This window comes from Pinus tabuliformis, chromosome 6 (genome assembly GCF_031772625.1).
Source record: "Pinus tabuliformis cultivar Carrire ecotype Pingquan chromosome 6, CPIR1, whole genome shotgun sequence".
NCBI lineage: Eukaryota > Viridiplantae > Streptophyta > Pinopsida > Pinales > Pinaceae > Pinus > Pinus tabuliformis.
This window is the reverse complement of record NC_142292.1, coordinates 966056986-966084441: the sequence shown is the minus strand read 5'-3', so window position 1 is coordinate 966084441 and position 27456 is coordinate 966056986.

Below are 27456 nucleotides of genomic sequence, written 5' to 3'. Positions count from 1 at the left end.
TTTCAAGTTGAAACAGATGCTAGCGGAGTTGTAATCGGCACAGTTCCGAGTCAGGAAAAAAGAGTGATAGCGTACATTAGTGACAAATTGAATGAAGCAAAGAAGAAGTATTCTTCTTACGATAAAGAGTTTTACGCTATTGTGCAAGCCTTGAAAAAATGGAGACATTATTTGCTTCCAAAGGAATTCATATTGTATTCGGACAATCATGCATTACAGTTCATAAATAACCAGCCAAAATTGAACCAGAAACATGCCAAGTGGGTAGAATTTTTGCAGAGCTTTACTTTTGTGATAAATCACACAAGTGGTAAGTTGAATAAAGTCGTTGATGTGTTGAGCAGGGTAAGTTTTATTGTGCAAGAATTCAAAGTTGGTGTTGTAGGATTTGAAGAAATGATTGAAATGTACAAAGATGATGCATATTTCAAAGATGTCTATACAGTAGTTCAAAATCCAATAGTGCATAACAGAAGTCAATGGTTAGATTATCTCATCCAAGGAGGCTTATTGTTTAAAGGCAACAAGTTGTGTATTCCCAAATGTTCTATGAGGGAAAACATAATAAAGGAGAAACATAGTGGAGGATTATTTGGTCACTTTGGACAAGATAAAACCTTTTCTTAGGTGAATGCTTTTTATTATTGGCCAAAAATGCAAACTGATGTTAAGAGATTTGTTGAGAAGTGCAGGATATGTCAGCATGCTAAGGGGAGAAGTCAGAACATAGGGATAGGGTATCAGCCATTTCCAATACCAGATCGACCGTGGGATGCAGTTAGCATGGATTTTGTTTTGGGATTACCTAAAACTCAAAGAGGGAATGATTCCATTTATGTAGTGGTAGATAGATTTCCAAGATGGCACATTTCATTACTTGTAACAAGTCTAGTGATGCAACACACATAGCTAATCTATTTTTTCAGAAATTGTAAGATTACATGGATTGCCTATAATTATTGTGTCTGATAGAGATACAAAGTTTGTAGGACATTTTTGGAGAACTCTTTGGAAGAAACTAGGAGCTAACCTCAGTTTCAGTTCAACATACCACCCTCAAACAGATGGACAGACCGAAGTAATAAACAAGGGTTTGGGAAACATATTGAGAAGTTTAGTGTATCAAAATCCTAAGCAGTGGGATTTAGGACTAGCTCAGGCTAAATTTTCTTATAATGACACTCCAAACCAAAGTACTGGAATGAGTCCATTTCAGATTGTTTTTGGAATGAATCCAAGAGGTGTGTATGAGCTCAAAAATTTGGGTAAACAGGAGACAAGAAGTGCAAAAGCTGAAGAGTTTGCAGAGCAGATGCAAAAACTACAAGAAGATGTCAAAGGAAGATTACAGGAAAGCAGTGGTAAATACAAACAGAGAGTGGATATGAAAAGAAGAGAGAAAGAATTCCAAGTGGGAGATTTAGTGATGGTATATTTGAGAAAAGAAAGATTTCCTGCTAAGACTTACAATAAACTGAAAATGAAAAAGATAGGACCATGTAGAATTATAAGAAAGTTTTCAACTAATGCATATGAAATTGAATTGCCAGAAGGGATTGGAATATCGCCTATTTTCAATATTGCAGATTTGTATCCATACAAAGGGACAGAGACAGAGCTATAGGAGGAAACTATATAAGATGTAGTTCAAACCTTGAACTGGGAATAAAAAATGCGAAAGACCGTTAAGAAAGAAGTAGAAGCTATTTTAGAGAAAAGAGTATCCAAAAGAACCAGAGGACAGACTCATTTTCAATATCTAGTCAAATGGAAAGGATAGCCAGTGGAGGATGCTAGCTAGTTAACAATCGCTGAGTTGTAGAAGTATGGAGTAAGCCCTGAAAGTCTGAAGGATGATTATTTTCTTCCTCGGGAGTCTGATGTAGGAGCATCTGGACTTAGCCAGCAATGTGAAAGTCTATTCACATGTTGTGGCTAAACAAGTTGAATTTCACTGACCTGAGTGGTCAAAAGTCAGTTTTTACTGAGAGGGTTGGATCTCTCAAGAAATGAGCTGTATTTCATTATTGTAATAAGTAGAAATTGTCTTATTCTAGATTCAAAGATAATTTGTTAGCATAGGTGTGTGATATAGCTGGAAAATAGAGATTGACTGTTAGAACGTTGAAAAATAGAGATTGAGTTGTTAGGTAGGATAGGATGGATAAAAGGAAGAAAATTGTAATGTAGACGGATGGGCAAACAGAGAGAGGATTGAGTGGAGTGAGGGTCAAGTAATAGAGCGTGGATTTCCATATTGAAACAAAGGTCTTTTAATCGCTGTAATAGAGCTAAAGGCAAGACTCTGTAACCATTTATTTATATTGATTAATTGATGCCGTGTGAGATTATATATATATATATATATATATATATATATATATATATATATATATATATATATATATATATATATATATCGATTCTGTGTGAACTTTCCTTTTACCTCTATTTATTTGTATTCGAGATAGAGCCGAATGTTTCTCTGTTTTCATGCTTCATGATATAAAACGTAGAGTTAATAGGAATTGAAGGCCTTTATATTATTAACAGTGCTGATGCCCGCTTAAGTCCTAGCCATTGATCTACGTTCGAACCAACGATGCGAAACCTCACTGACCGCTGTATCGCTTATATCGCATCACAAAGATTTGTTCACAAGGGGTGGACCTCAAGCCTCGAAAAATTATGATATGCGATCAATGTAATATAGCATCGCAAATAGACAGTGGGGTGTGGTCGAATCGCGATCCCAAGGAGTTGTGAAGTGCGATCGTGAAATCTCGCATCGTAAGAAGGTTCGTGTATTATTGGAACCCTAGCTGTGGAAACATTGCGACATGCGATTGCGATCCATCGCATCGCAACACTTCACTGCCAAAGGGAAAAGGGCCTAAAAACTATAGCGATTGCGATTATGCGATTTAATATGGACCGTTGAACATTTATGTTGTGATCTAAAGAGAATCACGAGTGATTTCTATTAAAAAGGGGAAATATCAGTGTTTGGGATTTTAATAGAGGAAATCAGAGTAGTGTTGCGGTTGGACTGTAAAGGAAAAGCAAACATGGGGGTTGATCGTTGAGATTTCTCAAAACAATTGATTCTTGCGTCAGTCAAGCATGTTTATTTTAGGGTTTATAATATTTATCTTAGGGTTTATATACCTTGGGTTTATAATATTTATCCCTTGGGTTTAGTATTATTCCCTTGGGTTTTTAGTATTAATCTCTTTGGTTTATTATTCCCTTGGGTTTATAATATTAATTCCTTTGGTTTAATATTATTTCCTTGAGTTTATTATACGTTGGGGTTCTAGAATTACTCCCTTGGGTTTATAATGTCAATAGCTTGGGTATGTCAATCTAAGGGTTCATATTCCTAGGGTATAATATTATTCATCATGTTTATAATATTAATCCTAGGGTTTAATATAAATCCCTTGGGTTTATAATCATGGTCAACCATGTGCAACCATGGTCCAATGTCACATTGTGACAAAGATTGTCTCAATATGAAAATCAACCATGGTCAACCATTGTCAAATTCCACATCATGACAAAGATTGTCTCAATATGAAAATACACCATGTTAAAACATGGTCAGCCACGTTTTTTTAGGGTTTAGAGTATTTATCTTAGGGTTACCATGGTCATTCATGGTCAACCATGGTCCAACGTCACATTGTGACAAAGATTGTCTTAATATGGAAATAAAAAATGCTCAACCATGGTCAAATGTCGCAATGTGACAAAGATTGCCTCAATATGAAAATCAATCATTGTCCAACATCGCATTTTGACCAACATTAAAATTAATCATGGTCAACAATGGCTCAATGTTGCATTATGACAAGTATTGTCTCAATATGAAACTCAATCATCGTCAACCATGTTCCAACATCACATTTTGACAAAGATTGCCTCACTATGAAAATCAACCATGGTGAACCATGGTCAATAACCATGTTCACACTATGACAAAGATTGTCTCTTACACCAACGTCACATTGTGACAACCATGGTCCAACATTGCATTGTGACAAAGATTGTCTCAATATGAAAATATACCATGTTCAACCATTGTCAACCATTGTACAACATCACATTGTGAGAAAGTTTGTCTCAATATGAAAATCAATCATGGTCAACCATAGTCCAATGTCACATTGTGACAAAGATTGTGTCAATATGAATATCAATCATGATCAACCATGGTCAAGAATGTTTATTTCAGGATTTAAAATATTTATCTTAGGGTTTACCTATCTTGGATTTATAATATTTATCCCTTGGGTTTAATATTGTTCCTTTGGGTTTATAATTGCTTGGTTTTTAGTATTAATCCTTTGGGTTTATAATATTTATCTTAGGGCTTATATACCTTGGGTTTATAATATTAATCCCTTGGGTTTCATATTATTTCCTTGGGTTTATAATACCTTGGGGTTTTATAATTAATCCCATGGGTTTATAATATCAATCACTTAGTTTTGTCAATCTAAAGGTTCATATTCCTAAGGTATAATATTATTCATCAGATTTATAATATTAATCCTAGGGTTTAATATAAATCCCTTGGATTTATAATCATGGTCAACCATGCACAACCATGGTACAATGTCACATTATGACAAAGATTGTCTCAATATGAAAATCAACTATGGTCAACCGTGGTCAAACGTCAGAGTGTGCATATTGTCTCAATATGAAAATCAACCATGGTAAAACATGGTCAACCATGTTTTTTTTTAAGTTTATAGTATTTATCTTAGGGTTTATATAACTACGATTTATAATAATAATCCCTTGGGTTTATCCCTTACATTTAATATTACTCCCTTGGGTTTATAATCTTTTGGGTTTTTAGTATTAATCCCTTCAGTTTACTATTCCCTAGGGTTTATAATATTAATTTGTTGCATTTATTAATCTAAGGGTTCATTTTCCTAAGGTGTAATATTATTCATAGTGTTTATAATATAAATACTTGGGTTTAATATAAATCCATTGGGTTTATAATCATGGTCAACCATATTCCAACATCACATTGTGGCATAGATTTTCTCAATATGAAACTCAACCATGGTCCAATGTCGCAATGCGACAAAGATTGTCTCGATAAGAAAATCATTCATTCTCAACCATGATCAACCATTGTCCAACGTCGCTATGTGACAAAGACTATCTCTATATGAAAATTAACCATGGTTAGCCACAATCAACCATGTTTATTTTAGGGTTTATAATATTTATCTTAGGGTTTATATACCTTGCGTTTAAGTATTAATCCCTTGGGTTTAATATTATTCCCTTGGGTTTATAATACCTTTGCATTCTGGAATTAATCCCTTGGATTGATAATATCAATCCCTTGGGTTTAGTAATATAAGGGTTCATATTCCCAAGGTATAATATTATTCACAACCATGATCATCCATGTTCAATGATGGTCCAATGTCACAATGTGCCATAGATTGTCTCAATATGAAAATGAACCATGGTCAACCACGATCAACCAAGGTCCAATGTCGCATTGTGACAAAGATTGTCTCAGTATGAAAATCAATGATGGTAAACCATGGTCAACCATGTTTATTTTATGGTTTAGAATATTTATCTTAGGGTTTTTATACCCTAGGTTTATAATATTTATCCCTTAGGTTTAATATTATTCCTTTGGGTTTATAATCTCTTGGGTTTTTAGTATTAATCCCTTAGGTTTATAATATTAATCCCTTAGGTTTATTAATCTAAGGGTTCATATTCCTAGGAGGTATAATATTATTCATAGGGTTTATATATTAATATTTGGGTTTAATATAAATCCATTGGGTTTATGATCACGGTCAACCATGGTCCAACGTCACATTGTCACAAAGTTTGTCTCTTGGTCCAAAGTCACATTGTCACATCCATGGTCATCCATGATCAACCATGGTCCAATGTCGCATTGTGACAAGGATTGCCTCAACCATGGTCAACCATGTTCCAATGTCGCATTGCGACAAAGGTTGTATCAACCATGGCCGACCATGGTAAATCATGGTCAATCGTAGTCAATAACCATGGCCAATCATGGTAAAAATCCATGGTCACATTATGACATAGATTGTCTCTTGGTCCAACATCGCATTGCCACAACCATGGCCAACCATGGTCCAATGTTGCATTTTCACAAAGATTGTCTCAATATGGAGATCACCATGGTTAGCCATTGTCCAACGTCGCATTGTGACAAAGGTTGTCTCAAAGGTTGTGACTATGGTAAACCATAGTCTAACATTGCATTGTCATAAAGATTGTGTCAATATGAAAATCAACTATGGTCAGCCATGGTCAACCATGTTTACTTTAGGGTTTATAATATTTATCTTAGGGTTCATATACCTTGGGTTTATAATATTTATCCCTGGGTTTAATATTATTCCATTGAGTTTATAATCTGTTGGGTTTTTAGTATTAATCCCTTGGGTTTATAATATTTATCTTAGAATTTATATAGTTATGTTTATATAATATTTATCTTTATTTTATATATTTATCTTTATATAATTTTTAATAATAATAGATTTATAATAATAGTTTTATTGTGATAGTTATTTTTTGTAATATTATTTTTATTATTATATATTTATTAATGACTTATGTGGTAGATACAAATGAATCCTTCTATTTATATCAACCACATTTAATTAAGTACATGTGGTTGTGCTAGTTAAACTTTATTAGACAAAACCCTAGCAGAAAATAAGAAGTCAATGAAAAATGTGCTATTTCATAATTGGTGTGATAAGCCTGGAAGAAGATATCAACACTAGATGTTTCAATTCAATTTGCCATTCATTATTTTTAATGGGATTTTTGGTTGCACAATGGGTGATTCATTGTATTTAGACAATTACAGAATAATAGGACACATGAGCTAATTAAATTGTGTTTTTAAATTGGTGTAACCAAACCATCACTGCATACTAAATTGTCATTGTTTCTAACTAGTGAGAATGGCGATGTTTGATGGGATAACCTCACTTTAAAACAAAAATTTGAAAAGTTACAAGTTTTCCCTTTTGGATTTATTATTATTATTATTATAATATTATTTAATTATAATGATATAAATACGTTAAAATAAGTAGTTTGATAAATCTATGTAAAACAAGGGGCGTTGGGGAGCAACAAGTCCCTCCCCGAGTGAAAGCAGTTGTTCCTGACACTTTCTAGGATTCATTCCTGGAATCATAACCCATGATGAAGGATTTATCTGTTCCAAGCTCTTTCCTAGAAACATTGCCCATAATGAAGGGTCTATTTTTGCATATGTTCGTATAAAGAAGGATATTAGAAGGATTTGTGCCATGTGATTTTCAGAATTTATCTAGTATATTTGTGGAAATCCTATATGGCTTTTGGGGTGCTAGAAACAAAGCAGGCTGAGTGAGAAATGGAAAAACAACTAAGTAATGGGAGTTCACTGATGGATCATGTGTTATTTAACAAATTGGATGAGCTTCTTAGCCACGCTCAGCTTTATTCAAAGTTTATGCTTGAGAAGATGGATTCAAGGCGAGAATCTAGTAGCTACCACAAATGCACAACCATACCTAATAATATGGAAGAACATGGGTTCGAATCCCATTCTTGACAATATAGTTTCATTTTTGCATGTTTGTATGTAAGGGTTGTAACTATTGATTGAGTTGTGGTGATCAGTTAAGAAGTTTTCCACTACTGCTAACTCGTAGAAGTTTTCAGGAACGTTTTGTTGTGGCAAAGACTTCAACCATGCTCTTTGATCTTAGACATTTTAAAGTTGCCAACATGGAGCCCTAATAAGAAAATCTCATAGCTCTCAAGCTGAACTGGTGTCAACCTTTTTCTCTCATATGCCATTCCTTGAAAACCATTTTGTTGCAACATGATATAGATAGTTGGCATACATGAGTCAATGACATCAAGGTGAACTAGATAAATCGTAATTTCCATAACTTAAGAGGTCATATAGTACTACAATACAAAGACTATGAGAAAATTAAGTCAAAAGGAAAGATAATAAATAAAATCCTATCCAAGAATCTTGACATCTAAAACACCCAATTAGCTAGCACATTGTAGGCATATCCTCTTCTATGTTGCTGAGTATTTGTACAAAGTTTCCCTTATGATATATATTTGAATATGCCATGATAACAATGTCCAAGACAAATGAGAGCATAGACATGTTATTAGAAAATAGATGCAATTTCAATTGAAATGATTATGATGCATTACATTATTATTGGAAAAAAAAGGGTCAGTCACAATGCACATGATTGATTCAAACAAGAAAGTAAGTGGAACAACCAACCCCTTTATTTTTTCATGTCTGCAATCAACCCCTTCTTGTTGCATTGGTTGCATTGGTATCACTGAATTCACCAAGCTCATCACACTGGAGGGATTTTCAGGCCCTTTTCACCTATGTCCGTTAGTTGTTTATATTTAAGTCCAATGTTGTTGTGGTAGCTTCTTGCTACATATGAAACTCAAGTGTCAATTTTGTTGCAGCTGCTTGTTACTGCTGCAACCAAACCCTCATCAAGAAGGTCATACAACTGTCCATGTGTTGTACTTTTCCAAACCTACTGTTGCATATGTACACTTGCATTTTTCCATGCTTATGGACAGTACTACACTCATCATGCCTTGGAATAATCAAGTGGCTAGTAGGTCTGGAAAAGTGAAAAACTTGGATAGTAAAAGTGAAAAAGTTTGATAGTAGTATGATGTTATTTATGAAGGTGGAAGAAAAAATCACCAAGGCTGTCTTTCGAAAAAAGGATCACTCGGATTAGTCAAACTTGAAACAGCACAAGTGATAAGCAAAAAGGTAAGATAATTGAGTCTTAGCAAGACATTGTGGTCTGGAAGACTTATAGTGGTGTTAGGTGATCAGAACATGAGTTTTGGATAATTGGTTAGGGATGCCATGGATGTTGTACAACACCATCAAATAGTCTCAATCCACACATATAGCAGACCATCGTTGCATCCATGGCATACATTTTTTAGAGGACTCGTAAGAAAACATGACCAAATGATTGAATAAAATGAACTTGATAATATGAATTGGTTATTTCTCTTCTGGTGGTCTATGAGGAAAGTTATTGAAGGTATCTTCAAATTACATAAATCCTATCTCTTCCTCACCAATTTGTTTTATTGTCTCATGGGTTGAAGTGAATTTTATTGCACCAGGGTGTGAACCTTTTATGGTGATCATTTGCTGGTCTTTTTGTGCCATCAAAATCACCCAGCACTTGCACTTGGCCTTATCCACACCCACTTGGGGGGTAGGGGTGTTGAACCTAAGTCTCAGTATTAACTCAAGTTCAACCACCCTGTATCTTATTGCTAGACCACACACTTGTGGGCTCCTACTTCATATTTTTGAGGGCCAAGAAATAAGCTTCTTAGGTACATGTTTAAAATTTATGGAAAAGATAGTTACAAATTCTTCCCAAGTGATCATGTATGGAAAACCACAAACCTCATCCTCTTCCATCTTAAATTCAACCATCTACTGTTGATCCATCTTATTTGTAGCAGACGGATCTATCTGATTATGTCCCATAGGGTTTAGCATAAAGAAATGTTTTAATTTCCTAAATCCAAGCCTTAGGCTTAATATTGTCATTTAACTCATCGAACTTGGTAATGGGTATCTTGTCCAATAATCTTTGTTTAATGTGATTCCCCTCTTGTTCCTTTTTTAGGAATGTATTTCTGTTGGGTTCTTTTCTCATATTACCTGTAAAAGGGATGTCAGAATGATTACGTTGTCTCACCTCTCTTCTTTGGTTTAGAGGTGCACAATGACCCTCTTCTCCATCATCTTATAAATATTCTTGATTTTAAATTGATAGATTCCAAGTGTTTAGGGTTATGTGCATGGCCTCCATTACCCCATTCATGGGAGATTGGATAGCTTCTTCCATAGATAATGCATTTTTTATTTCGAAGTTCCCTCATCATGAACGAAAGAGAATGAATCTATTGCAGATGTCCTAATACAAGGCTTAGAAAGTTGTTATGATACCACTGTTATGAACACAACATGATAAATGCTAATAAACTGACTGAAAAAATGCTTCTATAACCAAAAAAGAAACCTGTAACTAAAATATGAGTTGAAAATACGGGAACTTACACGTGAAAAAACAAGTTTTTTCTGGACTAAAATTGGAAAATGAACTTCTAATCAGAAATCTGAAAGAGGATTAGTCAAGGGGAAAATACTAAAAAATTGTATAATAGACTCATACAGTCACTTTTTATTATTTCACAGTTAAATGAGATAGAGTATCTTTTTTAAGGAGGTACAGAGCTTTCCTAAGGAATTATGGACACCAACACTGGCCTAAGTCTCCAAGGTAGTAGGGGTGCTACACTTGGCTAGGGAAGTAGTCTCTCATAGGCTACTTGTAGAATATATTTTTCAAAAAACTCCATAAACCCTGCTATAGGTGTGTTGAAATAGATTCCTATCCCTTAGGCAAGATAACAAAAGGATAAGATAAGATGGTCCTAGATAAGATAAGATAATTTTATTAATGTCCAATAAATGACCAAAAAGGTAGGCCATTGGGACTAAAGAATATATGTCCAATGTGAATTATAACCTGGGAGTGCCATATCAACTCCTCCATATTGCTTAAAAGCAAGAGAAAGAAAGGAAAAATATTGTAGCATGATAAGTTTCCTGCCAAGCATACTACTACGTCTAACTATAACCAAAAGATATATACATATAGTAGTGGTATATACTATAGATGTAGTTATACCATGGTAGAGTCCAAGACTTGAAATCCAGAAATCTTGGTGGTAAGAATGTGAGAGAGCTGGAGGTAGAGATAATATTTAACTCTCTTAATCCTCATGACTGATAGTTGGGGCCTCAAGTAACTGGCTCACTATTGGAGTCATCATGAACCATGAGGGGATCTGGATGTATGACCCTGGAGGGAGGGGGAATGTAGGAGATATGAAAACCCACACTCTTACCATCTAAGGATAAAGGAACCTAGGGTGAGGGGTAGGGGGTGTGGGAGAAGTATAACAAAGGCAAGAGATAAGAATGTTAATTTACAAAAGATAAGAATCCTAATTCAGAAAACATATAACAAGGCAAGAGATAAGAATGTTAATTTAGAAAAGATAAGAATCCTAATTCAGATAACATAAGGTGAGATACTATTTTGGGGAAGATAAGGATGCAACTCGGGGGAGGGGGTGTAGGAGAAGTCTAAGAAAGGAAAAAGATAAGAATGTTAATTTATAAAAGATAAGAATCCTAATTCAGATAACATAAGGTGAGATACTATTTTGGGGAAGATAAGAATGCAAATTTAGAGAAGACAAATTAATACTATCTTAAGAGAAGATGAGAAAGGGTATTTCAGTAGTCACTAGTAAGAGCTGCTAAATCTTATCAAAGCCATGGAAAATCATACTCAATATGTATTACTAGAAGCATCTTCTGAGCTGGAATTAGTTATTTTTTCCTTAGGTATCAGTATCACAACAGACAAAGAAATCAGTTAGGAACTTGACAATACCTTTCACTTCAAAGAATGGCTCTCTTTAAAAGGATTCTGGTTTCTGCTTTTAAATTCCTTTTAGCTTTAGCCTAGGGAAAAAACTAAAAATGGAAATTTATAAGAAATTCTTGTGCATATTAAGATGTATAGGTCCTAATCTGACTATGAAGCCAACATATTTTCAATTTTCACCTAGCCAATATATTCATAGTTAAAGATAGGAACCTGAACAAAACAAATAAAAACAAAATGCATTTACTTATATAAAAAGGTAACTTAAACCATTTTAAGTAGCAACAAAATTACTTAAACCCTATAGTCCTAGTAAGAAGTAAGTAGAGAAGCGTTCTAAATTCAAAATTTGATGTGTTTGCCTTTTATGTCCAAAAAGGGATGTCGAAAGTGTGGATTATGTTTCTAGACAATATAGGCAACATCCATCAATAAAAAATTGCTAAAGATGGACAAAAGTAGTGGATGGGTAACTCAAGCATTGATTTATTTGTTTGCTTTTTTTTTAACGTCCAACCAAACCTTTGGTTTATCCGGCCATACAAAAAGGAAAGGGAGAGTTAGTATGCTTCTAGATGCTCAACCCTCTAGTCTAGCACTTATATTATGAATTTTCCTTGACAATTAGTATTTTTCCTTATTAAGACTAAAGAGGTGGAAAATTTTACAATATTTGGTGCATTGGTTTGACAATTCAACAATTGACAAAAACTACATGCCACAACCAAGCCCTCGCCCTTGACAAGATAAGAGGTATACGTTGAGCTACAGTGAGAGAGAGATACAAGCCGTACATGACTGATTATATGTGCCACAATATGACCTTTTGCAATCGTTAATGGGAAAGTGGGGCATTTGCACAGAAAAGAAATTCAGGATGAGTGTCACGTCCCTTCTCAAACACATTTGTAATAGGGTGCTTCTACACAATTTTGCACAATTTTGGCTAAGGAAGAGAACCCATCATTTTCGACTTAGGGAATTAGGAGGCAATTCGACTTAATTTGGCTGCTAGTGGAATGTGGGGGCCACCCACATGAGAATTCAAATTTTCCCATTAGAATAACTTGGAGGGAAAGTCAAATAGGTGGATGGAGGGGTCCACATGAGGCAACGAGGGCCCAAGGTGTTATAAGGAGGGGGCAACTCTCATTTTGGGATTCATTCACACATCTTGCAAACAAAATCACTTGACTCTTCACTCTGTTGTCTCGCTGAGTCAATTGGTTGTTTAGCCACGAATCTCTCAAGCGGTAGATTTAACCTCTACTTTGGGGGACCATCCGTGCCTGCCATAGAGAGGAATTTCTACAAGTATTTCAGGAGTTCCAGAGCAATGACATAGCACCACCAACCCGCCCGCACAGAGCAAGGAGTGTGTATTTCTAAGCAGCCAGGAAACACACAGAGGGATATTGAGGCAAGAAAAGATATGGTTTCTTGTTTGGGAGTTGGAGAGATCAAGTAGCAGCATTAGACCAGTGTTCTTTCTGGGTTTTATAGCCAGCTGAGTCAACATTCCAGCAATTCAAACTGCTAGGTTGGGGGACAACATAGAGGCCACACAACAAATTTTTGTAGCACTTGGGAGCAGCTGAGTTGGGCTAAGAGATCATCCGAGGAGTCAGGGATTGGATAGCATGGGTGAACTCAACATTTTGGAGAAGTTTTAGGTGGATTTACAGGCGGTTTCCAGCAAGTTGAAATTGGTAGCTAGAATTGAGGTGAGGCTCCAAGGGGGTCGAAAATCAGAAGTCTAAACTAGCCAAAATCCTTTCTGGGTTTTTATGGGTTTTTGAAAAGGATCCGAAATATAAAGTTCCATAATTTTTTGAGCACCAGAGGTGGGGATTTAAATCGTATCTTTGCAGCAGATAATGTAGAATTGTTGGGGTTTGAATAATGCCTTTGGGGGTCGATTTTGGGAAGTCCAAATCCGGCCAAATCATTTTTTGGGTTTTTGTGGGTTTTGGCCAAGGAGTCTAAGGTTAAAAGCATATAAATTTATGGGTACTTTTAGTGCACCTTCCAGCCATTCGAACTTTAGCAAAGCAGTAGTTTATAGGCAGCGCAATGCAGATTGGTATAGCAGCTGGGCAGCCTTCAGCTCAACCATTTTCCTACCTGGGTTTCATCCTTATTGTCCTTTTAGACAACACTAGGTGCACCATTCCATCATCTATTGTATTTGACTTGCATAAATATAATAAAATAGCTTAGAAGTTCTCCATTTGCAACTTTTATATGGGTGTTTGTTGAATATTTCGTTTTTGTAATTTGTTGCATGCATTATTTCCTTGTTATCACTTGTATTCCTATTAAGGATCATTACAATGGTATTAGAGCATGATCTTGGCCTAGATGTGGGAAATTAGCTAGAAGATCATGGAAGCTTTGGGTATGAGTGCACAGTAATGAGTGAAACCAGAGACAAACCCATGGCTCAAGGGAAATCTAGTATGAAATTATGGGGTATAATTCATTGGGACGATGAGAGGTTGGCCTAGTTGAGGAGGGTGATAGACCAAACCCATCCTCACCGTTACAACAAAGACATTAGAGGTGAGCAGGTCATTGTTTCTGGGAAAACTAGTGTCTTTTCGAACGAATAGCCCTCTGGGTTTGGCAACTACCCTAGAAACAACAGTTTAAAACAATTCATGATTTCTTCTATGTATAATAGATAAGAAAAAGGCAATGGGACCAACCTGGAACTTCCACTTAATCCCTTGCTTGATCTCTCTCCCCCTTGACAAAGCTTGCAACTCCTCCCCGTACTTGCACAATCATATGGAAGAAAACTTGAAGAAATTTATTAAATAGAAGGGAGAATTACAACCCAGTTTTCTGATCCAGCATCATCCTCCTAGCATCAATCCCTCTTCACCTCATGAAATAGCAAGATCACACCAACAATACAATGCTATTTCCTCAAATACAAACTATCAGCACTTCCTTTCAATTCACAATATTCCAGCCTCTGGATCTCTTAGATGAGGGATCCATTTATAGATGTGTGCAAGGGTGTGAGTCATCTCTGGTGTTTTGATTAGTGTCATTCCACTTGTTACAATTGGTTCCACTTGGAGATTTCTTGGATCTCTTACTCATCCCTGGGCGAATTCAGAGAGGCAAGTGTCATAGGAGAGGTTTCTAGAAGATTCCATGAGCAACCACCTAGCAAACTGTCTTAGACATTTTTCCATCCTCACCCATCGCACCCTCTAGAAGGCCCAAATAGTATGCATCACACCTGAGCAGTGTATCACTCAGTATGCATCGCACCTGGCCAGTGTAGTAGTCAGTATGGTTCAATTTAGGCCATTTCCGATGGTTTTTCAGGTGGATCTTTTGGGGAATGATGTAATCAGATGAGCATGTTCTTTTAGGGTATGAAACAACTCTTTTAGGGGTTGATGAGCCCTAGTTTATCGACATATAATATTGGGGTTGAAGTTCCCAAATATGTCTATAATAGTTTCCCCCTAAAGCATGAAGTCGTAAATCTTGATGTCCGGTGAAATGCTTTATCATGAGGATCCGAGGTTTCGAACTGGAAGGTGACCTGTATAAGATACAATACAATACATCAACATAATATAATTTTTCATGATCTAGCTGAGGCAGGCATTCCCATGCTCAGCTTTAAAAATTCATTTCATGTACATAGATCAGATAGTTGTCCGCAGGTGCAAACTGGTGATTCTTCAGATGTAGAGTCATCATCCTTGGTTTGGATGACCATCTTTGCAGCATCTTTGTACATTTGATGTTTTTATATCCCTAAATATATCGCAGCCCAAATGGATGAAACTAGATCCGGGGTCTTCAAAACTCGTTCAATCTTCGACCAATGTACAAGTCAATCCATGTGAAGAGATGTACTGAAGTCGAACATGGAAAGACATCGCCTGATTACTAGCCAATAATGTGAGCTGTTAACAGACACGAGAGGAATCACCGATAATGATAATGACCCTCAAGGTACTATAGTACAATTCACGTGGTGTGAATATATGATCCGATGTCGAACACCACGCAAAATCTTTCGGTCAAAGGCCATTGTTGTCAACCTGTCGCTGGAAGTGAGAAACTCGCCATTTAGGCATGCAAGCTTCAAAGCATTGAAAGGGGTGTTTCTAAGTCAACTTCTTAGATAATGAGCTGATCTCGACAAGAAGTGACTCATTGTAGGAGGGCCTTAATGTATCCCACATCTACGACACGAAACGAAGCAAATTATTTTCTGGAGGTGAAAACGATCTGACGACACAAGGTTCAGGAATGGCGGTCATGGAAAATGAAGGTTGAAGGTATTGCAGTGGATGAGGCATTAACTGGATTGTGGTTTCTCAACTGAATGACTTCTCTTGAACATGTCAGCGACACTGAGATGGATTGGTAGCGTTAACCCCAAAAATGGATGGTATGGAAGACCAATGGTGAGATGACCGGTGAATGGAATAACCCAACCCGACTCAATAATGGTGATGGAGTGAAAGTGTCATGCTCAAGAGTGACCTGCTACCATAAATTCTTCAAGTTTTCTTCCCCTTTTCCCCGGTCATTGCTGACCAGTACCTCTTTATTTTTGTCAAGCTTGAGGAGGATAACATATGCTTGTTCTATAATTTTCCCTTCGGGAAAACCTGTCGCTATGTTTTAACGAGTCTAACGACAATGAAACTCGGTCTTGTCTAGAATGGACAAGTTTGTCGCTATTGTTTTAACGAGTTTAACGACAAGGATAACTCGGTCCTTTTCACATTTAAAGAGTTTGAAAAGGGACGAAAAGGAAACTCCAGAAGTTATTTTTCGTAAAATAATCCCTTAGGTCCAAAAAAGGATAAAATAATACAAAAAGGATGGCTTTTTCCGATCACTTTAACGAGCCGAAAAAGACAAGCGCTCGAACTTTTTCGTGAGATAATCCCTCGAGTCCGAAAAAGATTAAAATATACAGGAGGGATGGTGCTTCCAATCACTTTAACGAGTTGGAAAGGCCAATTTCTCGACAATATTTTCATATTTAACGAGTCTGAAAGGGGTTTAAAGGAGACTCGGTTTTGAGGAATGTGTGGTGTCTAGGGTAGCAACTGGTTCTGGTGAATTCGGACCTTCTCAAAACATGGTGGTTTCTATGAAGAGGTTGGCTAATAAGACCACTCGTCGTAACTATTCAGCAAAAGGGTAAACAACCAAGTGGAAGCGTATGATTGGCCAAAAGAATGGAGGTGATGGGAGATACACAACCAAGGCTCAAAAGGCTGATAGAACGACAATCACAAAGGGTATTTACTTGAAGGTGGGTTCATTTTTTAACGAGATTGAACCCTGGGCAACTATGCTCGGTTTTAGTTTCATTTTTACACAAGCTAGAAATCACAAAACTAAAAATCTAGAAACGACAAAACTAAAAAGATAGAAATGACAAAACTAAAAATAAAAATGAAATTGAAAAATGGGAAAAAAACGTTTGCATGCCCCCATCATGATGAAAAGGAGAGTCTCCAGTAGCCATATGGAAATTTCTGTGGTTAGGTAGGATGGTTTCGTCTAGAAGACAAAACACTTTCTTGGCTTCGTCCCCAAAATAGACAAAGGTGAATGGTGTGTCAGACCAATCACATAACCTACAGGGAAACCTATCTTTTCAACTGGTTGTGTTCGCAGAATAGACAAGGGTGCATGCCCCCTAAGCTTCGTTACATTCACTAGACTACTTGTGGTTATCAGGTGGATGGAATGAAGGTTCAATTACGAGATCAAGTGAAAGACTCGACTTTGAACTCGGGACCTTGTTTCATCTTTAAATGAGCTTAACACAAGACAATGAATTATGCTCACATCCTTGGTTTCATTTTTTAACGAGGTTGACACAAGATAACGAACTTTCCTCGAAGACCCTTGGTTTCATTTTTTAACAAGGTTGACACAAGACAACAAACTATCCTCAGAGACCCTTGGTTTCATTTTTTAACGAGGTTGACACAAGACAACGAACTATCCTCAGAGACCTTGTTCACAACTCATAATTGGTCACGAAGGAGAGATCTGGTTCTAATGCCCCCAGTACATGATGTACAACATCACTGAATTGATCGCCAGTCGATGTAGGTATGGGACAGGTTGCCACATAATTAACTCGTGGTAGGGATGATACCATTGGTACAAAAGGACCATTTAGGGAAGATGGTTGATTAGGAGCCATATTTGGACCGGGAAATGAAAGCTGGTCAATGGTGACTGTTACACAAAATATTGTCACCATGACTATTTGCAGTCAGTATGGGTCTATCATCATTCATACTGTCCTCCTTAGCAAGTCTCAAACCTCAGCTCTTCATGTCAAGCTTTGAAAATGAGAGAAAGTCCTTAAAAATAAATAAAGCTCTTGTTCCACACTTTCTCTTATTGTTACCTGCGGTCCTGCACCCCTTGTTCATGTTACCTGCGGACCTGCCCGCTCTGTCTCTAAAGGAGTGGGTGCGGACCCCTGTGAAAGTAAAAAAGGCGCAAGTTTATTCTTAAAAACTCACTTGTGGTTAATTCTGGATGATTCTAGAAGGAATCTTGATGTGGATGGTTCACTCCTAGGTGGTTCATGCATCCCATAACTAAAGGAGCTAATCCCTTGATGAGAGGAGCTTATCCCTTTGAAGGAGGGCTTTATCCCTTTGAAGGTGGACCTAGTAACTTCCCTCCATTGCACTATAAATTAAGGCATTGGGCTGGTTGCTAGGGAGGTTAGAAGCTGAACATTTTTTAGGGTAAATGCTGTTGGAATGGAGACTTCCTAGTTAAGATTGAGAGGAGAGATTACATACCTTTTGGCTTCATTGGGAAGAGAGTGAAACTTGTCAAAGTAGAGGAGATTCTTGCTGGACCCTGGGAGGATCTTGTACAACATCAAGGCACCAAGGTTGTAAAGTTCTTCTTTGATTAAAGTTAATACAATCAGATTCATTTTTCTCAACAAATTGTCTTATGTGATTTGTTCCATGAATTCCTTGATCATCATGATAAATATGTTTTATTATATTGGCTTTTCAGGTGCTATTTAATGTGTGTGCTTGTTTGTGTTTGCAGATTCTTTACAACGGAGCGTGGCTTCCACAAACTTGCACTGGACCCAAGGTAGGCCTAAAACACTTGTTTGCCTTTATCTATAAATTGCATATTTAGAGAAAGATAGAATTTGTTTGGTTTTCTTGTCACTAGATATCATTAGATACTAGGGAGGTCGGTCTTGTTCGCAAGAATGACTTATCCGGCCAAAAAAATGAATCAGTGAGTGTGAGCAAAATTCTTTTACTGTGTCAACCTCGTTAAAAAATGAATCAGTTGGTATGAGGACAGTTGTTTTCCTGTGTCAACCCCATTAAAAAATGAATCAGTTGGGTCGAGGAAAGTTCCTTTTACTGTGTCGACCTCGTTAAAAAATGAAACAGTGAGTATGAGGACAGTTCTTTCCTGTGTCGACCTTGTTAAAAAATGAAACAGTGAGTATGAGGACAATTCTTTTCCTGTGTCAACCCCATTAAAAAATGAATCAGTTGGTCAGAGGATAGTTCCTGTTACTGAGTCAACTCTCGTTAAAAAATGAATCAGGTATGAGGACAGTTATTTTCCTATGTCAACCTCATTAAAAAAAAAATGAATTAGTATGTTATATAGGTAGATTGTAGAGAGTAGAATTCAAATAGATTGTAGAGAGTAGACTTGAGCATTGTTCCTTGTCTTGTGTCAAGCTCATTAAAAAATGAATCAAGGTTTTTAGAGCATAGTTCCTTATCTTGTGTCAAGCTCGTTAAAAAATGAATCAAGGATTTTTAAGCATAGTTCCTTGTCTTGTGTCAAGCTCGTTAAAAAATGAATCAAGGATTTTTGAGCATAGTTCCTTGTCTTGTGTCAAGCTCGTTAAAAAATGAATCAAGGATTTCTACAGCATAGTTCCTTCTTAGGTAGATTGTAGAGAGTAGTCATGAGCATAGTTCTTTGTCTTGTGTCAAGCTCGTTAAAAAATGAAACAAGGAGTCATGAGCATAGTTCCTTATCTTGTGTCAAGCTCCTTTAAAAAATGAAACAAGGGTTTTGAGGATACTTCTTTTCCTATGTCAACCTCACTAAAAAATGAAACAACTCCCTCGAGTCTTTCCAAGATCTTGAAAGTAAACCTTCATTTCATCCACCTTTGAATGCAATGAAGCTTGGGGGGCATGTACCTCGTTTTGCGTCGTTATGCTGGGGGCATGCGAACTTATAACAAGCATAGTTTGTCATTTCAAGCTTGTTAAAACATGAAACCGAATCCAAGCAAAGTTCTCTATGGTTCAAGCTTGTGTAAAAATGAACCCCGTTTTACATCTCGTGATTGCCTTTTTTATCCACTAAATTCTGTTAGATGAGCCTTGGTTGTTTTCATTCCATCGCCACCATCTCTTTGGCTGATCATATGCTTTCACTTGGTTGTTTACCCTTCCTGAGGGACCGCAGTTATGAGTGGTTTTATTAGCCAGACTCTTAACCATTACATGTTTTGAGTAGTTCCTCCATTGCCAGAACCAGTTGCTTCCCTTTATACCACTCGTTCCTCTAGGATGAGTCCTCTTTAAGTTCTTTTCTGACTCGTTAAATATGAAAAGATTGCCGAGTTTTTCTTTTTAAGCTCGTTAAAATGGAATTAAAAGGACGGTCCACTTACAGCCCTTTTCTGACCGTAAAAACATGAAAAGATTGCCGGATTTTTGTCGTTTCAAATTCGATATTGGTTATAAAACGACGTGTCATTGGTCGCTTTTTTACTTTTTCGGATCAGAGGCACTAATTATGAAAAGTACTCCTTGGTCGTAATGATCAAGCGGTTCTCTCAAGTATTATTTTATACTTTTTCGGGCTTAGGAGACAAAAATTTACGAAAAAGGACAACAATGGAGTTTTCTTAAGTTTTTTCAGACTCTCTAAAATTGAAAAACGCCGAGTTTCTCCTATACTGGACTCGTTAAATTTTAACATTAAAGGACCTACTCAATTACAAACAGGAACGGACCACTCCTTCTTAGGGTTTGAATTTAAACTAAGTTGGACTCATCCAAAGGATGAGCGTATAATCAAGCAAATGTTATCCTCCTCAAGCTTGTCAAAAAATAAAGAGGTACTTGCCAGAAATGGTGGGGGAAAAGAGAGAAAAATGAGCTTGTTTGTCATACTTCGTAACCACTCTTGAACACGACACTTTTTATTCACTTGGGTTGGGAAATCCTTTGCCTAACAGTTGATCAAACCATATTGAAAGTCTTCAGCCGGTTTCTGGGTATTAACTTTGGGTCAATTGTCACCAAACCAGTTGCTGTGTCATTATGTGTTCAAGAGGTCAGTGCAAATAAACCATTCATCTGCAAAATATCTGTCATCCATGTTGACCATCCCTGAGTCAGTCCTTGCAACTAGATTTCTTCAAACTTGATCTATGATTTCGTGTTGTGGGCTTGCCTACGGCGGATCGCTTTCTATCGACTTCAGCTCATTATCTAGAAAGATGATCTAGAAATTGTCAGTACCTTGGAATCTGCATGCCTCAATGGCAGGTTTCTCACCTTCGACGATAGGTTGCATCATTGACCTTCGATCAAAGGATTCTGTGACATGTTCGACATCAACACATCTATTCACATTTCATGGATTGTACTGAGTACTTTGAGAGCCATTGACATTACTGGTGGTTTCTCTCACACTTGTTAACAGTTTACATAATTGACTGGTAATCAAGTGGTTTTTACCATGTTCGACTTCGACACATTCATTCACATGGATAGAATCGTACTATTTCAGGAAGTAGAAATCAAGACCCTGGATCTAGTTTCCACCATCTAGGCTGCGAGGAATTTTGTATTCATTATACAGTGGACTATTCATAAATAGATGGCTGCGTCCATACTGTGTCTACATGTGTCTATACTTGTGATATATTACAATATCATTCCCATATCAGAGCAGTAGCTAGTTTTCCAGTCAGTTTTGATCTAAGTATGGGAATGCCTACCTCAGTGATGATATGATCTCATATATATATTTTGCATTGAATGTTTTTACAGGTTCCAACTGGGCTCTCCACAAGATGATCCTCGAAATGATAAAGTACTTCACTCTTCTTAGATGATAAATGAAATCCTCATCTACTACAGACTTCGCACTTTAGGGGGCAATCTGTTACACAAAATATTGTCACCATGACTATTTTCAGTCAGTATGGGTCTATCATCATTCATACTGTCCTCCTTAGCAAGTCTCAAACCTCAGCTCTTCATGTCAAGCTTTGAAAATGAGAGAAAGTCCTTAAAAATCAATAAAGCTCTGGTTCCGCACTTTCTCTTACTGTTACCTGCGGTCCTGCACCCCTTGTTCATGTTACCTGCGGACCTGCCCGCTCTGTCTCTAAAGGAGTGGGTGCAGACCCCTGTGAAAGTCAAAAAGGCGCAAGTTTATTCTTAAAAACTCACTTGTGGTTAATTCTGGATGATTCTAGAAGGAATCTTGACGTGGATGGTTCGCTCCTAGGTGGTTCATACATCCCATAACTAAAGGAACTAATCCCTTGATGAGAGGAGCTTATCCCTTTGAAGGAGGGCTTTATCCCTTTGAAGGTGGACCTAGTAACTTCCCTCCATTGCACTATAAATTAAGGCATTGGGCTGGTTGCTAGGGAAGTTAGAAGCTGAACATTTTTGAGGGTAAATGTTGTTGGAAGTGAGACTTCCTAGTTAAGCTTGAGAGGAGAGATTACATACCTTTTGGCTTCATTGGGAAGAGAGTGAAACTTGTCAAAGTAGAGGAGATTCTTGCTGGACCCTGGGAGGAGCTTGTACAACATCAAGGCACCAAGGTTGTAAAGTTCTTCTTTGATTAAAGTTAATACAATCAGATTCATTTTTCTCAACAAATTGTCTTATGTGATTTGTTTCATGAATTCCTTGATCATCATGATAAATATGCTTTATTATATTGGCTTTTCAGGTGCTATTTAATGTGTGTGCTTGTTTGTGTTTGCAGATTCTTTACAATGGAGCGTGGCTTCCAGAAACTTGCACTAGACCCAAGGTAGGCCTAAAACACTTGTTTGCCTTTATCTATAAATTGCATATTTAGAGAAAGATAGAATTTGTTTGGTTTGCTTGTCGCTAGATATCATTAGATACTAGGGAGGTTGGTCTTGTCCGCAAGAACGACTTATCCAGTCGACAGTGACAATTCTGCCTTCATGCGGGAAAGAAATCACTTGAAAGAGTGTTGAAACAAGAGCTCCCATGTGATAAACATAGTCACACCCAAGAAGTAAATTGTAATCTAAAGGTCCTGGGACTACCATCATGTTCATATAAACGGTTTTTCCTCCCAAAGTGATAAGTAATTGAGGAAGGATCCCTAACAGTCGTCTGGTTCCTTTGTTAAATCCCAACAGATTTTGTGTAACAGGCACAAGCGGTGGCGAACCGAGTGCTTGCTAAGCAGTTGAGGAAAGGATACTCACTGATGCACCTTCATCTATAATAGTGCCATATACCATCATATTACAAACTTGTACTATGATATGGAAAGGCGCATAAGAAGGAAGGCGAGAACTTGCCAGTCGATTCCAATCAAAGGAAGTGACTAGACTACTTGGAGGGGGTACCATAGAAACGGGAGAATTAACCGCTTGAGTTACGAGAACTGGAGGATTTTCCTCCTGTTTAGATGGAACAGGTGGACTGCCCCCAAGATTTTTTAAATCTGAGGAAACAAAAAGAACTTGAGTGGTATTATTTTTGCTCTCTTCAAGAAAGGTATGATTAGCCAAAGGTGAAATCAGGTCAACTATTACCTCGACCTGTTGATTTTGGTCCGGTATAGACTCATAGGATTCACTTTCAGAGAGAGTGGTTTTCATCGACGGTTGATTTAAGTCAGTCGGTTCATCAAGTAGAGAAGGATTTAGGGAGAGTTTCCTGTAACCAGATGGAAGTCGCTGCGGTGAAGCAGTACGCTTATCCAACACTCTTCTGGCTTCATCCAAAAAGGGACAAAGGTGAAATAAGTGATCACCTTTACATAACCTACATGGAATCCTGATCTTTCCCTTATGTCCATGAACTTTACTATCACTAGTTGATGGTGTGTTATCAACATGATCTTCAGAAGTTGATGACACGGGATGGTGTGAACGGGAAGACCATTCTTTCAACATCCGAGGAAAGTAAGGACAATTTCGATGAAAATGGTCTTTTGCACATATTATGCATGGATATTTGACTTTGTGAGGTTTAGTGGACGGATTTTCATTAGATATTGCATTTAGAGCAATGGTTGCTTGGTTTCCCCCTTACTGAATTGGCTTCTTCTTCTTCTTCCCTTTCTTCTTCTTCTTAGCCACTTGGTTACTAGCATCACTACTTTCACCAAGCGAAGAGGAAGAAGGGAAGGGAGAAACAAACGAGGAAGAAGGCAAAGGGTCAACTTTAGGATCAACTAGAGGTTGATTTTGTCCAGTTGGAGGTCTATTCGATTACGGAGAAATCATGACATTTTGAACCACAGAGGTTGAAAATAGCCATACTGGCAGGCCAATGGTAATTCCCGGAAGGGACAATGTAGCCATATGAGGAGCACCAATATTTCCGAAAGAAGGAAAAGGACTAGGATTCCCATCAAAAGGAATTCCTTGATCGGTGGACTCTGGATTTGTCACCATATGTCTCAACCTAAGATCAACTAAGGAATAGGGATGTTATTCCGAATTCAATTAATTTTAATGATGCTTTGACACAACTTTGCTTTTTCAGTTTTTAAGAGTCGAGAAAAAGCTAAAGATGACTCTAGTCCCCTTCGATTTTTAATGAGCCTGAAGTGACAAGTGCTCAGATGGAACTTTTCTTTTAAATAGTTGAAAAGGAATGAAAGTGACTACTCTGGAAAATCTAGACAGAGGGATTACCAAACCAATTGCAAAACTGCAAAATACACCTTGGTGATAAATTAAAGAAAAATTACCAAGGACTTATGTACGGCAGTCAATCTTCCCGAATGTTGTATTCAGTGCATTGCGATCAATAAGGCGGCAGACTCGGCTTCCTATGGATAAAGGATATAAGCCTATTGTTGTCTCCCAATATATATGCGACGGTACGGGGAGCACAAGTTCGTGCTAGCACTTGTCGTATCAAGGAGGAGGAATCACCCAACCTTCGATGAAAATGATAGTTACTAGTTTTTACGACGCCGGAACACGTCTCTAGCCTAGACCTATAGATGTGTTGCATTAAGTTCCAAAGTGTTGTTAGATTCATTGAAATTTATTTTAGAGTTGATCTTGTTTAAAGTTTGCCTTTCAATGGTTCACCACATGATGATGATTTTGAAATTCCTAAAATGCAATCTACAATGATAAACAATCGTTGTTTATTTTGAGCAATGAAAATCTTAGCTACTAGGGAAAGAAGATTACAATTCTTTCAAACAAAGAGAAAAGAGCACACACTAGTGCATTTTCCTAAATCGTTTTTCGCACACAAACTAAATGCAAATGCAAATTCATGTATTTGTTTTCGTTCCCCTTAATGTGAAAAATGCCAAAAAGGAAAACTAAATGCAGTAAAGATCTGAAATATTTCTTTCAAAATGACATTTTCGACAGTTTCTTCTTCAAAAAGAGAAAGGAAGACTAAACAAATCTTTTCAATTTTGAATAAAAAAATGCTTTCGACACTTTGAATATCAACAAATCAAACCAAATACACGACGGAAAGTTCAATCAACTATCTAGGGAAGGAAGAATCCATGACACTTCTCTTTTCGACACAAAACGACAGTTACAACGCTTTTTGTACCAAAGCGACAAATTGATTTAAGCAACTTTTCAACAAAGGATTATAAATGATGAACAAATACATAAAAACATTTACTAATCCTAATCTAATGGAGGCTGATCTATGTGATGCAAATACGCTTCAGTAATAAGGCACTGTTCATAAGCAGCAAAAAACAACTAAACAGAATTGAAAACAAGGACAAAAAACCCCAATTTCTAGAATGGAAATAGGTTCAGACAGTCATCACACCCAGGCTTCACAGAAATAGGGATGCATCGCAATTTACACACTCAGGAGGTGCGATGCATACTGGGTTATAGTGACAGACAGTGAGATGGGCCAGGGAGCGCAACTGAAGTGTGTTTTGGCTCAGATGTGCAATTGTTTACAGTGAGTTAAGCTGAGCTATGATGGACAATAAAGAGCAAAGTATAGAGGAATGTCTTGAGAGGTTACTGAGCTACCAAAAGGGCATCTAGATGTTCTTGCAAATCAAAAGTTTAATTCATAAACTAAGCCAGAGATTGACTAAAGCAACATTCATCTACTATGCAATTGCAGAGCAAGAGCAGTTCGAAGGCTACCTGGATGACTTCAGGCTCTGTCTATAGTTTATGAAACAAACAACAACAACAACAACAAAAAAACATCTATTTGTTCCCGAGTGGAGTCGCCAATTTGTTTCTGGGAAAACTAGTGTCCTTTCGAACGACTAGCCCTCTAGGTTTGGTAGCTACCCTAGAAACAATAGTTTAATGCAATTCACGATTTCTTCTATGTATAATAGATAAGAGAAAGGCAATGGAACCAACCTAGAACTTCTGCTTAATCCCTTGCTTGATCTCTCTCCCCCTTGACAGAGCTTGCAACTCCTCCCCGTACTTATCCTGCTTGGAGAGTACCTGTAGAAACACAATAGAAAAGAACCATCAAAGCATCTTGATCTATTATATCATAAAAATTACAGAATCAGATATATAATGAACATACAATAGCATTCACAAATGATAACATTCACAATTGCACAATCATATGGAAGAAAACTTGAAGAACTTTATTAAATAGAAGGGAGAATTACAACCTAGTTGTCTGATCCAACATCATCCTCCCAGCATCAATCCCTCTTCACCTCATGAAATAGCAAGATCACACCAACAATACAATGCTCTTTCCTCAAATACAAACTATCAGCACTTCCTTGCAATTCACAATATTCCAGCCTCTGGATCTCTTAGATGAGGGATCCATTTATAGATGTGTGCAAGGGTGTGAGTCATCTCTGGGGTTTTGATTAGTGTCATTCCACTTGTTACAATTGGTTCCACTTGGAGATTTCTTGGATCTCTTACTCATCCCTGGGCGAATTCAGAGAGGCAAGTGTCATAGGAGAGGTTTCTAGAAGATTCCATGAGCAACCACCTAGCAAACTGTCTCGGACATTTGTCCATCCTCGCCCATCACACCCTATAGAAGGCCCAAATAGTATGCATCGCACCTAAGCAGTGGATCATTCAGTATGCATCACACCTGGCCAGTGTAGCAGTCAGTATGGTTCAGTTTAGGCCATTTCTAGATGGTTTTTCAGGTGGAACTTTTGGGGAATGATGTAATCAGATGACCATGTTCTTTTAGGGTATGAAACAACTCTTTTAGGGGTTGATGAGCCCTAGTTTATCGACATATAAGATTGGGGCTGAAGTGCCCAAATATGTCTATAACAGTCGTGGGGGTGCAACCATATACATCGTGTGGGGAAATTTGACCAGATCAGGGCACCAGATCTCCTGAAAAGGAGCAGACAAGGAAAATACGATTAGAGGGTGAGACTAGGGGGCACTTTTGCTGGCAGAGACCTAACTTTAGATATCAGGAGGCTAAGGAGGAGGTTGAGCATGATGCTGAGAGCCCACAGGATGGTTAGTAGCACATCAATATACCTGGTGTGGTGCAGGAGTCACCTTCATTAAAGACCTCTTTGATAGCCCCAGTTGGCACCCTTGTGGAGAGGATAGAGCCTACTC